We start from the raw sequence: 14,544 nt of genomic DNA, 5'->3' as shown, positions 1-14,544 counted from the left end.
GCACAAACACCTATTTGGGGAAACACACTAATAGTGACAATATTAGCTTAAATAAACCTACTTATGCAACAATACTTGTAAATCATGTACAAAGAGCCATTACAAATGATAGAATTTGAAAAACTATGAACAACAACACAAAATAACTTGCATGCATGAGAAAATGAACATGCAAAATAGGAGGGCACACTTTCAAAGCATGAAGGAATATAAAGGGTCATTCAGGGCTTTGCATTGTGCTCATTCAATAAATAAAGTGGAGAAAAGCACCTAGGGTACATTGACACACTATCAAGGGTAGAAGGGATAGAGTGTTGGGATTTTAGGCCTTGCCTGTGTGCTCATGCGCTCAAGGAGATAAGGAGGGAACATTGTCAATCTCTAAAGGGATGAAGGAAGAGGCTGATAAGTCTTCAGGCCTTCACAATGCACCCATGTGCTCAAGGAAAATGAGGGAACATTGTCACATGCCAAAGGGATTAAGGAAGATGCCTCATTTCTTGGTGATGTGCTCATGTGCTCAAGAGAGGGTGCAGTTCTTTGTGGTGAAGAAGTGTGCTCTAGAATAAAACTTGATAAAAAATTGTGCAGTTTTCAAGGTTGATTGGTCTTTGAGCTCAAGAAGTCTTCTCTACTTGTTGGAAGCTCAGAAACAAGTTTGAACAACAAGATTTGATGCTAAGATGAGGAAAAGAAATATCTACAAGGATTTATAGTTATTGTCACATTCAAGGTGGAATATGAAAGGTTTAAAGAATGTGGAATGTGAAGAGTTTGTTTATGTTACAACAAATTAACACTTATAACATGAAGATTCAACATAAAATCCGGCAAAAAAATTGCAAAACAAAGGATCAACAACAAGAAAATCAAGAATGATAGTGAAAACATGAAAGGAAATGAAGAGATTTGACATGCAAAACCTACTTGCTGCACTGGTTGATAACAAGCCTCTTGATTCTAATCTCTCTTCCCAACTCGGATGGAATGATTATACAAGTAGAATGATTAACTTAGTATTTAAATAATTTTACATGAAAAATAGATTCATGTATGAGTGCCACTTGTTGTCACATGAAAGGATTAGTTAAGTGAACCTAAGTGGGCTACTATTTTCTTCGAGTGCACCCATATACGACAAGATGGCACATGTGTGCATGCATGTAGGAATGACGCATGTGTTTGTCATGAAGAAGTGTGCTCATGGAGGGTGCACTTGTTTAACATGAATGAGTGTGATCAAGGAGCACGCACTTCTTCAGCCCGAAGGAGTGTGCTCAAGTTGAGCGCATGTCTTCAACAAATTGGAGTTCACTTTTGCTTTTTTGAGTGTTTTTCTTGCTTTTGTTTTTTTTTCATGTTTTTTCATGTTTTTTTAGTGTGTGCATGGAAAAAAGGAAAGTTTCTAAGTCAATAAAGATCATGATTTCACCTAATCATGGACTATCTAACTCAAGCGCTTCTAATGGTTAAGTGATGATGCTTAGGAAACATTGATTTAGGAGGATGCAACACTAGGAGAAAACACATATATAATGAATTGAACAACATGACGACTTGAGGGGGCTTGAAATGACAGTTATTGTAGGCTTCAAAATTTACATAGGAAAAAAATTTGGAGGGTCATTGTCACAACTACAACACACTCTTGCAAAAATATTATGGGATTATGATTTGGTAGGAAACCATTTAAGATCAAGATTGAAACCAGACTTCATGTGATCATCTTGTCATCTAACCCTCCTTCAATCACCAGAACATGTTGATGGTTTTGGAAGTCGCCAACAGTAAGAGGGTATCCCTCGTATGAAGTCCCAATTATACCTCACACCATTTGGGATAGGAGCCCCATCTAGAATATGAGCCCAACTACCATTATAGTGATCTTAAGGATATGCCTTGGCTACAATAAATAAAACAAGAGATCATACACATAAATTTGAGGTCAAAAAGTTAGTAATGTTTGTGAGATACAAATTGCAATGCATAAAAGGGACCTCCATGGAAGGGAAAGAAGGAGTGAGGCTCTAGTAGAAAAGTAATAGTACCATTCTAAAAGAGACACACAAAAGAGAAGAAAGACTCGTTAGTTAACCTGCAAAATAATTCACTAGATAAAAATGGTCATGAAATAAAACAGCAACTCGCATTCAACAATATACATAACAAATACAACAAGTTAGTTCATTTCCTTTAGTATGTATGAACATAAACATATACCATAAACATTAAAAGAATAATATTACAATATTTATGATACATGCATGAAAGTGCATTGGCTTTGAGAGCTTCTAATGATTTAGTGAAAGTTCCATGTACACAATTACAATGATGAAACACTAGCCTAAATAGTGGAACATGAAGCTATCACTTACTTCTCCAAAGAATGATCTTCTCTCCTATGCTAAATTAGAGAATCCAAGGTTAGCTTTCTAAAAATACAAGCCCTTTGCTCGAGTTATGAGGTTTTATTTATAACAAGTGAGGTGACCTTTCACCTCCCCTTGTGACTCTTGAGTTCCCTCATGATTCTTGAGCTTTCATTTTCCTTTTAATCTCCTCTTTAACCTTTCAACTACCTAATGACTCTTCATAATCCCCATGTGGCTTTTGGACTTCCACTTACACATTTTGCATTTATTCATTACTTTCAAAATACAAAATTACAATATGACAAAAAAGTGGGTATATCCATAAGACAAAATAATACATCATGCTAGACTTATGGGAATTGTAGCTCAGTGACGATAGCATGTAACTCTTTTGTAAGATATTTGTGCCAAGAATTGTACTTTTTTGCTATATTCTCAACCTTCAATAGTGTATCAGGGTTATATCTAATTTTACCATCCAGTGCATTTGGATATAGTATTGGAATTTTTTTTAAAGTTGCTCAACATCATGATTAACTTCACGTGTATATTTTCTGGCTCAATCATATACTTCATAATAGATTCTTTAGTCTCCTCGAGCTCATCTTGAGTGGTTTCCTATTTGATATTGTTCAAGAAATATTTTATCTCTTTCTTTATAATCCTACCATTTAATTTTGTAAATGTGCCAAGAAAATGTATCTTGTGCATCCTTACCAAGGTATCCAATCCATGATATAGTCATTAATATGTCGTTATGGTGATGGTAAAAAAAGTATGGAGCTACTCATAAATCTGTATAAACATCTTGATTTCTTTTGTAACCATTTCAACATCCTATCTACTTTTCCTAACCAACACTGTAAGTGTATTCAGATATTTGGTGCCCCAATATTGGATCACATCTATGGCTGTGTAAATTGTTTTCAAATACTTCACCATCTTTCATGATCCTTTTTTCACTTCATGCAAGAGCACCACCGCCTTATGGAGACTAAACATCTCATCACATAACTTCTTCATAGTATCTTCCAGTGGCTTGATTTATTCAAGTATTGTTTCTTTGAATTCCTTTCTGCTAACAATAGTGGAAGAAAACATCTAATTATTAAACATGATATCATCAATTTGTTTCCTTCTAGTAGCCATTTCCTTTGCTAATCTTTCATTTTCTCACATCAAGAAATCAATGCTCTCCTTAGTGGCTTCCACAAAGGGTGAATTTGTTGTCATGACTCCTCTTGGATTTTTCGTAGTATTCAACACAATCACCCTTTCTATGTTGATGTAAATAGGGTGATGAGGGTCATTCAGAAAATACCTTCTTCTTTCCTACACTATTTTGCTCTTTAGCTGATTGAAGGTAAAGATTAAAATGTCCATGACTTTATCATCTAATGGGGGGAATATTCCCATTTCGTTTAATGGGATATGGCCACCAATAAGAGGAGGCAGGGGATGATAGCTTGTTTATTCTAAAATTGACATAATATATGCTTCTTGATCATTCTCCTCTTATTTAGCATCCACCTATTGGGCCTACATATCCTCTTCTTATCTCCTCCTGCTTTCTTCTTCTTCTAATAACTTTTGTCGTTCTTCTTCTTCCCTTTACATCCGCAAATATTTTTCTTGTTTTTTCTTCTTAGCTTCTTCTAATTCCTTTCTTTTCCTCTCTCCTTCAATTACGCCTTTGGTGTTTGTATATATTTAAATTTTATTCTCTTCTCCTCTTCAGGATCATGCATAATCTTCCTCTTTGGCTCAACAACACTATCTTGAGTAGGACCTTCCTGTTGTTTCCCTTCTTGAAAAATGTTTGATATATGGGTTGTGTTAGAAGGGCCTAGATATCTCATTACTTGGTCTAGTTTCTTTGGAAGAACTGTATCATTTTTTCATCTTCTCCTCATCTTCTAGAGAAATAGAAACATATGGCTAGGAAAAATGCAACTTAGAACAATGTTGTTTGCATACTCCCCTGGGGTCATCTCTATGGAGATTCATTTCATTGAACCTAAGGCACTTGATTTATTCAAATTTTTCTTCCACTGCCTTTAGAATCTTCAGCTTATAAAACCCCATTTGCAAGGGAAGGAGAGGCCATGTGACTTCTTCTTCTTTTGCAATATTTGTGAGAGTCCTGAGCAAAGCTGATATCTAGTCTCCTGCATAACCACCTTATCATTCACATTTTTTGGTAAAAGGTGCGGTGGGTTTCAGGATGTAAAGACTTTGATATAGGTTCCTTGAGAAGAAGTGAACCAATACGAAACTTCAATAACCACTTATTTAGCTTGATCTATCATGCAGGGAGCCTCAACTTCAAACATCATCTAATAGAGCACAACAAAGAAGTACTTAGTTAATTTGTCATAATCTCTGCTGTAACTGAATTCAGAAACTATATGGCAATATATGTTAACAGAGAGAAGATGTTGAGTCCACTTCCATTATAGACCCGAAAACTCATTTATGCATAGATCCCATCAAGTAGGTATGTGTACATAAAGAATCGAGTTTTCTTGCATTGTACATCCTTCTTCACCTTTAACACATTAATTTGCAATTGTTGGGAAAGTATATCTCACTAGTTGAATATATTTCCTTTTATAACCATTTTGTAAAGCATGTATATCCATCCTTCTTCACAAAACTCAGTGCTTTCCCATCCATACAATATAAAACAAATTTCCATGAGGTACTAGTATACTTTCTTTAATGATTTTATCCTATAAATCCCCTCTGTCTTTTGGTGAAACTTGATTGGTTCCTTCCACCATGATCTAATTACATCCTTTGTATTTAAATGAGACCAAACTGCATAATACTTAAAATTCATATATTCTTCATGCCTCCAGAGTTTTTTATGAATGGAGATAATGTGGTTGATATGTTGTGAGCTCTTGTCCACTCACACTACTTAGAATCATGTTCTTGGAGTCTATACCCTACAATATCCATATGATTTCTTTTGCATATGGTAGCACTAGATATCTGCAAGAACTTTATGAAACCTTGATCTCTTAACATTGATATAATTTCTATGTCTTCTAGATGATTGGGGAACACTTTCTTATTGAAGGCATATTTTATGGTCAACCATGATATAGTAGTGGACTTATCCAAAAAACACCTAAAACATGGAAAGATAGGTTCTCGTGATGTAAAAATTTCCCTAACACCTTCAACACTACTTTTAGTGGCCTCCTTAGTTGGTGCTTCTCTTGTAACCAGAGGCAACGTCTTAGTGGAGAATGTGATACTGATAAGCTCTTGAGTGGAAGCACCTGGAATAGTGGTGCACATACAAGCAGAATCTCATTGTGCTCAATAAATGCGTAGAGCTCCAAAGATGACTATGAGGATGAGTTTCAAGCTATATTATTATATAGGTGAGAACTCATAGATCTAGGATTAATGTTTTCTCGTGCATGTTAGAAATCTAGGAGATAGAGTTAATTAACCAACACTTGCAACAACGATAACTTTGGAAGCTGTGCCCACACCGTTAACAAGTGATGCACATTAGCTATCCATAGGGAGTGTGTAGTGTCCATCCTTATAGAGTGCGTAGTTGACTATCATTGGGAACTGTGCAATTCACTTGCACAATGGATTACACAGTTAACTAGAACAAGTGATTGCATAGTTTTGTATCACAAGGAGTTGTGTAGTTCATTGCCAGAAAGGATTACGAAATCCCTATTTTCAATGCATGTGCAATCACTTTCATCAAGGAGTGTGCAGTTGTGAGTGACTAGGAGTGATTTTCATCTTGAAGTATGCAATTGAGGGAAATAAGCTAGGCATGTGAGACCAATAAGTTGTGACACTTGATATTACTAGAATACAAATTAGCACTTAGAAAAGTAAGATTGAGGATGACTTAAACAACTCAAATGGTAGTCCACAAGACCAAAAGGAGGCTCCAAAATTTGGATATAGGAAAAAATTTGGATGGGGTTGTAGTAGCCACAACATATGTGTGTGTGTGTATTTATATATGTATGTATGTATTTCCCTAAGGAAAAATCGTAATTTTATTAAAACCCAAAATTACATGTTAAATATGCTCCAAGAGAATTCAATCATGCCAGTCAAACTGGTACCCAGGAAAAAAAGGACATAAAGAAGTGACATATGACAGTAAAAAACAACATTGGGACTAAGTAAAAATACTTAGTTACCCTTTCTTCATTTCTTCTTTTCCACTTTCCACCACATCCTAGATTAGGAGTGGCATTTACAATTGCTAACTGGGTTTCTCCTACTATTATCATATTTTCCTTATCTCTTTCTGAGATCTCATATACATGACCTTGTTTGTAGCCTCCCATCTCCTTTTCATTAGGTATCTTCTCCTTTTGCAAAATTAGAATTACGATTCTTGCTACATCCAAACCTATCAGACTTGGGGCCATTATTCCTTCTTGTTTTCCTCCTCCATATGATATTATTTCTTGTGGATTTTTATTGGCCTCAGTTATGGTATTACTCACTTCTTCTTTGTACCCTTCTTCTGAGAGTTGTAGATCTGGAAAATTCCATCCCTTAGGATATTTTGCTTGTTTCTTTTTTCCTTCTTGAATATTTATTTTCTTAGGGGCATGAATTTTGTAAATTACTTGTTTGTAGACAAATTCAACATCTAAATGTCATAAAATCTAAAAATTGGTTCCAAAATGTTTTGTTGTGTAATAGTTGAATGTGGTCAGGTAAACATTTACTAAGGTCTACCTCCACATAGATTCTAGTGAAAGTGAAGATTGCTTCTTTGGTTATCTGAGTATCTATTTCTATGTATTTTTCTAGCTTATTTCCAATTCCTTCTAGTACTTTATGATGAAAAAAATGAAGAGGGATATTATGCAATCTGGCCCGCACCAACATTTTGGATACCACCATTGTATTAGCATCAAAATTTAGGAACCATGTGGTTATAAAAATACCCATAGATCCCCAAAACCATGGCCCTTCTTGCAAAACAAAATCCTTGTCCTTTTGTGTTTCAAATTTAAGAATGAAAAACCCCCTAGAACATAGATGAATATCACAATTTACCATTCATGTATGAAATACCCTCTAAAAAATATGCACTTGTTTTGGCCAAAATACATTAAATATGCATATAATTTTCTGATATCGGGCGTTTACACTTTTAACATTTACCTATAACAGATATACTTCCATCTTCAAGATCTGATTCAGTTGTTCCACAATGTTAGGGCCAATAATATTGATATTGTAATCTTATTTGATTGGAGCTTTAGTCTTCATTTTCCTCAATAATTTGATCGTCATAGGACTTTTCAAAAGTTAGAAATTGTAAAATATCCTCATCATGGTTGAATACTCTCCAATTAGTGACATTGTTAGGAATTGAGGGCCTAAAAAGCAATTCTACGGAAAATCTATCTGGGCTGTAGTCTTCAGAAGGTAGGAGCTTGGAAGCTACATTGGCTAGGAGATCGGCTGTCGAGTTTTGAGCCCTAGGGATGGAGGAAATGTTGAATGCGGAAAAGTGCGAGGTAAGTTCTTGTACTAGCGATTGATAATGCTTGAGGTGATTTGAAATACAATGGATTGCATTCCTCACCTGTTTAACAATAATTTCAGAATCGCCGAATACTTTTAGATATTGCACTTTAAGGCCGATTGCTTTATATAGTCCCTGGACTAAGGCTTCATATTCCGCTGTATTGTTAGTGCATTCAAATTCTAGCCTACAGGACAGCATTGTCTTTTCCCCTTGTGGACTAACCAAAATACATCCTGCTCCTGAGCCCTCACTAGATTTGGACCCATCGAAATATAATGACCAAAATAAAGAAGTATTAACAATTGTATTTACAGTTTTCTCAGTATCATTGAAACATCTTGATCGATCTGTTTGTGAAAAATTTTCGATCTGAGATGTAGAATGGTTTACTGAGAACGGAGAGGGTTGGGCAACGAAGTTGCCAAAGAATGACTCTGATGAATAATTCCCCAAAATGTTGTTGTTGAATGCTATCGGCTGGTTTTCTTGTTCGAATTCTGTAATTGTATGGGTCATATGTTTTTCCCGATCGATCCTTATTTGATTTGGCTTACCCTTGTAGGGAAGCCACATGTGTGACCAATCAGTGGAAATATACCCATGCAATTTTTCAGACCAATCCCTACTCAAAATTAAACCGTAAAATTCAGGTATATTGGCTATTAGAATATCAATCCTCTGTACTATTCTGGGATCAGCAGATAACCTAATAGTTACGGAATTAATTTCTCCTAAGACTTGTACTTTGGTCCTGTCCAACTGTACAATATGAATAGCAGACTTCTGGGGTTCAATGTTCAGTTTAGAACAAACTGAAGCTGGCATTATGTTAGAGGATGCCCCAGAGTCAATCAAACAGTTGTGCAGGTTTCTGTTATAGATCTCATAGGTCAGAAGGAAGGGTGGAGTATGAGAATTTGATCTATCTCCAATCAGAACTGAATTGGTGGCTTCAACCATACCGGGAGGAGGTTGGCCTGAATCATTAGCAGCTTTAGCACTGGGAAGAGGTGCAGAGGGAACAACATTCAATTCCTTGAGAAGCAATTTCTGTTGATGCTTTAATTTACTAAGTTCAAACATAGTAATGTTTGCTTTAGTTTTCTTCATGTCATCAACAATGTTGTACTCCATTGAATCAGATACCACTAATGTTTTAGATGTTGAAGGAGTATTAGAAGTTTAAGGCTGGTTTTGGGGAACTGCTGCAGGTGATTTCTTTGCAGGTATTTTTTCTTTGGTTGTAGCAGCACCTGCACTCCTTTTCTTTGACATTGCCTGAGCAGGTTCGGAAGTACTTTTACTCCTAGTAGTGACCAGGAACGCTTCTTCTTCATTATCGGAATCGGAGTTGGGGAGTATAAAATCCCACATTCCATGACATTCTACTACTTCTTCTTCATTATCGGAATTAGAGTTGGGGAGTGTAAAATCCCACATTCTATGACATTCTACTACTTCTTCTTCATCATCAGTTGGTGAGATTGTTTCCTCTTCCTCTTCTCCTTGCTCTGAATCTGCATTAGATATGACATTTGGTGGCTTTGATTCATTTTTCTTATAAGTCCTAAAGGGTCTTTTGGTTGAGGTTTCAGCTACCTGTTTCTTTATTTCAACCATTTCATTTGATAAAGTTTTTAGGACTTTTTGCAAACCCTCCATGTCCTATGGGTCTTTTGGGGTTTTCTTTCTTGAGTCCTCTTTGAAAGAGACTTTTTTGGCTTTTCTGTCTTCCAGAGTAGCTTTCTTTTCTAGAGCATTAATGCGCTTTTCCACAGCAAGTGCTTCTCTCATGTTTTCAGCTAAGGTAGGTTTCCCAGCCCTGTCTACAAAAATGGCTATATTGGCAGGTAGGGCGGTGATATACCATTCGCTTTGAATTTGTTCACTTGGTTTGGAGGCTGTATGGATTTTATTCAGGAGTTTATTGAAGCGGGCATTAAATTCCTTAATTGGTTCCCTATGCTCTATTCTCAGATTGGAGAGATCGTTTATTAGGGTAGCCAAAGACCTATCATCTCCATATTTGGTAAGAAACTGCTCTTGGCAAGTGTTCCAACTGGTAATTGAACCAGAAGGTAAAGAAAAATACAAGGATCCTGCTGATCCTTGCAAGGTATACGGAAAAAGTCTAACAACAACATCTTGTTCTGTTACTCCTTTCAAGTTGACTGCCAACATGAAATTATTAATGTGTTCCTCAGCCTGGGTCCCATCATCTGGATTAAATTTGGGTAGCCATTTTTCAGGAGCATCTGGTAATGGATGCAATGGTGCAGGCATGTTGACTGCACCAGGCCTGGTCCATGGATCTGCCATTGTAATAGCAGCAGTGGTTGATACTACTGTTGGAATTCTAGATGTATGGGAAGGAAATAATTTTGAGGAGTGAACAGGTTGGGATGTTGAAGCTCCTAATCCCTGATGAACAACAATATGTAATGGGGGAGTGCATGGTTGACTTTACAGAGGGGAAGATGCAATGGAGGATGTGGATGAAAGCTCTTCACTGTCAGATCCTTCAGTATATTTCTTTGCCTTTTTCCTTTTGGGTAAAGGGAACTCAGTGGGTTCAATACCGAGCTTTTCGCTCTGAAGTCTGGTGAGAGGGTGAGGTAAATTGAACTGCGAAGTCGCACTGCTTTGTGATACCTCAGATTTCTGTGGTGAAATCGAGAAGCTCTGAAGTTTGTGGATAAGAGACTGGACTTCAGGTGATTCAAGACTTAATTGTTCTGGAGTATGATGGGTTTGAGCAGTGGTAGTTGATTCCTCTTCTTCTCGTTTGGATACTGGAGAACCAGCATACAATTGGGAAGAACGAGGAGATATGGAGGGAGAATTACTCTTAGAATGGCCTGCAGATTTGGGTTTGTTTTCCATTCACAGTTGAGGCCCTCCTTCTAGCGCCAAAAATGTTGATGCCCCGAAAATCGTTGCAACAACATTGGGGGATAACCACCCGGTCCGGACCTTAGTACAGCTCCTTTTCCGTTTGGAATGGTGGCTCCGACTGGGGATAATGGGACCAGTTTCCCAATAATGGATAAACGGGATGAATGGATGATTGTTTAACTAATCTAATGATAGGCGAATAACTTAATCTATTGACAGAATAAAATAACTACTACTAATCCCGGGAATGGTTATATTTCTCTAAGTGTAGTGCTTGATGATCTATGTTTTCAAACAGGCATATAGATGACTCCATCTGACAGGCATAGACATTAATTCATTCAATGATTACTTTACTTAAGTAGTTAAGCAAAGCGATTAAAACAATAATACTACACTCATCATTTATATCATCGAAACATATATGATTAAAAGAAAAGCATACCATAAACATCCAATAGTGGAAAGAATACAGAACTGCTGTTAAAACGCATACATATATCTGATAATAGCAAAGGAAATTGGATAACAATTTATATGAAAAGAATGGAATCAGACATAGATAATAGTACCATATGAGCTGATAAAATACTCCCAATATCAATCGCTATCTGTGATTCTTCCTTCAACGCAGAGATGCTTTCAAACAAAGACAATAGTGCACATTTGCAGAAAAGCTACCATGTTGAATTTAGAATAACTGGTCCAGTTTTATAAAAGAATATGGCTGAAGCACAATAGTGTGACTTCAGTCTTTAAGTCAAGTACAAAACTTTACGACCCTTTCCAAAACAATGAAAGGGTCTATAAATACCTAATTATGATAACTATCTATGAAACTGAAATCCTACTAAACAGGTATCAATCAATTTTGATCATATTTTTCCTCAGCGATCTGGCAGTCGGCGGCATGAATCATCAAGTAGGCTGCTTGCCTTTAAATCTGAGCTGACTTGTAGCAAGCATTGGCTCCACTTCGGGTGGTTTGTTGAGGCAAGAGCTGAGCTGGGCGGTGTATGTGGCATCCTGAATATCGGGGATAATATATATGATTGCATCCGTAAGGCACTTGAGGGCGGCTCTCTGCGAGTGTGGTTTTACCAAGAAAAACCAATACGTGTCCTAGGTTAAACTGTTAATCCCAGCGATTAACCTTCCTTTCTCCTCTAAATCTGGATAACATGATTGCTCTAATGTATTCGTTGTTGTCAATTTTCCTGGTGTGCATTGGGAGATCATGTTTGATAAGTAGAGAGTGTTATTAACTAATTCAACCAGATTGCTTGAAGTTAATTTGCATCTCGAAACCGCCCTCTCAGCTTTCATTAACTGGGACTGCCATTCTGTAAAGAGTATATCTTTATATGACTCCAGTATTCTTGGTAAATTATCCGCTTGCCCTTGATCTGAATCTTGCCAATCGAGAAATGCAACTATCGTTTCTTCAGCCTGATCCAATTCAGTCCTAGCCTTGTCTACTTTATTACTTATGGATGCCGTTAACTCACATAGGGGCTCTGCCTGGGCGATTTGTTGACATAGAAGCTTAATTTGAGCTATCAATGCAGTATTTATCTGTAGTGCTTCTGCTCTGAATTCGGCCACTTGTGGAATGCCCTTTGTATTTTCAATTTGTGCTGATAATTGAGCAATTTGCTCGTCTTTGGATTTCAGCATTCTTTCATTCGCCACCTTCAGTTGTGCTAAAGCTTCTGACAATTCCTTTTGCTTCTGGATTGCGCTTTGATCGACCCGTTGTTTCTTTGCCTGCAGTTGTTGAGTTAGTTGATTATTTAATTGTTCTTGTGTCAACAACTGCTACTCTGCCTGCTTCGCTTTCTGATTTGCTTCACTTAGCTGTGCCTATAATGAAAAGATTTCTTGATCCTTTGTTTTTAGTAAAAGGCTTACTTCCGATGCCTTATCTATTGTCGCTGCCGAATAAGCTCCTGCATACTGTGACAGTTTTGTCAGGTCATCGAAGGGGTCAAATTCCTCCTTCCAAACCACATTGCCCGTGACGGTTTGCTCTGGAAAAAGGGAAGGTTGATCAGTCCTTCTTCTTTTCCTTTGTCGTTTAACCACCGCTTTATGCCTTGGGCTGTAGAAGACATCCAGTGGAGGAATATCTTCTACTTGCAAAATAATTTGGTCGGAGGGGTCCTTTGGTATTACCTCTACCTCTTTAGAAATGGGTGGGCCGCTGGTTCCACTCAGAACCTGTGGTGAAGTGATTTCCTGCGTGTCTGTTACCTTAGAAGTGCCTGAGTCCTTTGAACATTCCAAACCACTGATGATGGAATCAAATTGCTTCCATTCCTGGAGCAATTTAGGGTCAATGTGAGTATCTATATTGATATCAATGGTGGTTTGTTTTTCCTTTTCAGCTTGGGTCTCCTTCCGCACTTTTTCCTGTTCTCTGCTCTGCTTTTCCTCCTACTCTTTCTTTTGCCTTTCTTCTTGTGCTCTCTTCTGCTTTTCCTCTTTCTCTCTTCTCGGCCTTTCCTCCTGCTCTCTCTTCTGCTTTTCCTCTTTTTCTCTTCTCTGTTTTTTCTCCTGTTCTTTCTTCTGCTTTTCCTCCTGTTCTTTCTTGAGATTTTCCTCCTGTGGCTTCTCTTGTTCTTTCGTTATAACCGAAGGTTCCTTTGATTGTTGCCGATCAGGCTCGCTTGATGATGTCGCTGGGGTTGTCGCTAGTAAATCTAGAGGTAGAGTTTGCAACCTCTGTTCTCTAAGTTCATTAAATTTAGTCAACCCTTCATCATTATATTTCACTTTGGCGAATGCTTTAACCTGATTTATTGTCTCAGCTGAAGAGAACAGGTCGTCAAACATATCTTCCTTATAATCAAACTTTGACAATTTGGCCTGTTCTAGTGCATTATAGGCAACTTTGTTTGGATCGAATGGCCTATTTGGGAGAGTCACCAGAGTTAATGATTTGATCTTCGTAGCTTCCTTTTCTGCATGTTTGAGATCATGCAGAGTATAGACACCACACCTTAAGGGAAAAGAGGGCCAGCCCTACTTCTTATTTTTCTTGAGAGTCTGTGTAACACTCTCAGCAATAATCTGGTAAGAGATTTCTCTTGCCAACAGTTTATCCGGTATGTATAAAGGGAGAACATGAGGTTCGGCTTGGCTACCAAAAACTCTTATATAAGTGAATTTCTCCTCTCCAAACCATCTCCCTACCGCTGTTAAATCAATCCCAGCTTGGTAGGAAATCTTGGGAATGGGTTTATCAAAAATAGAATAATAAATAGGCACCATAAAGCCATTGCAGACTTGGTACAGATGGTGCTTGTAAGAGGACTTCCATAATTTCTGATGGTATATGTGGATAGCCGTAGGGTCTTGTGGCGTCCACCTCCAGCCGAGCACGGGAAATTCATAATTGAAACACAATGTATCTAAAATATATGCACTGTAATAGAATGGGGGGATTATCCTTTCAGAGATGCGAGTCTTATTCCTAAACTCAAGAACAGCTTTGGCTAGTTTGTCCGAGAGAATAGTGGCCCAATCCATTATTATACTGTTGCATGCAGCTTCCATTAAGGGGACCATTTCTATAGTGAAATTAGCAGAGTCATGCAATCCCCACAATCTACACATCATTATTCCAGCATAGCAATAAGGAGAAGCCAGGGAATCAACTGAGTACTTACCAGAAGACTCATGTTTGTGCTTTGCCGGATTTTGTCTCCAATCCCGGATGGGTTCGGATTCAAC

This window comes from Pinus tabuliformis, chromosome 2_2 (genome assembly GCF_031772625.1).
Source record: "Pinus tabuliformis cultivar Carrire ecotype Pingquan chromosome 2_2, CPIR1, whole genome shotgun sequence".
Lineage (NCBI taxonomy): Eukaryota > Viridiplantae > Streptophyta > Pinopsida > Pinales > Pinaceae > Pinus > Pinus tabuliformis.
Note: the sequence above shows the minus strand (reverse complement) of the source record.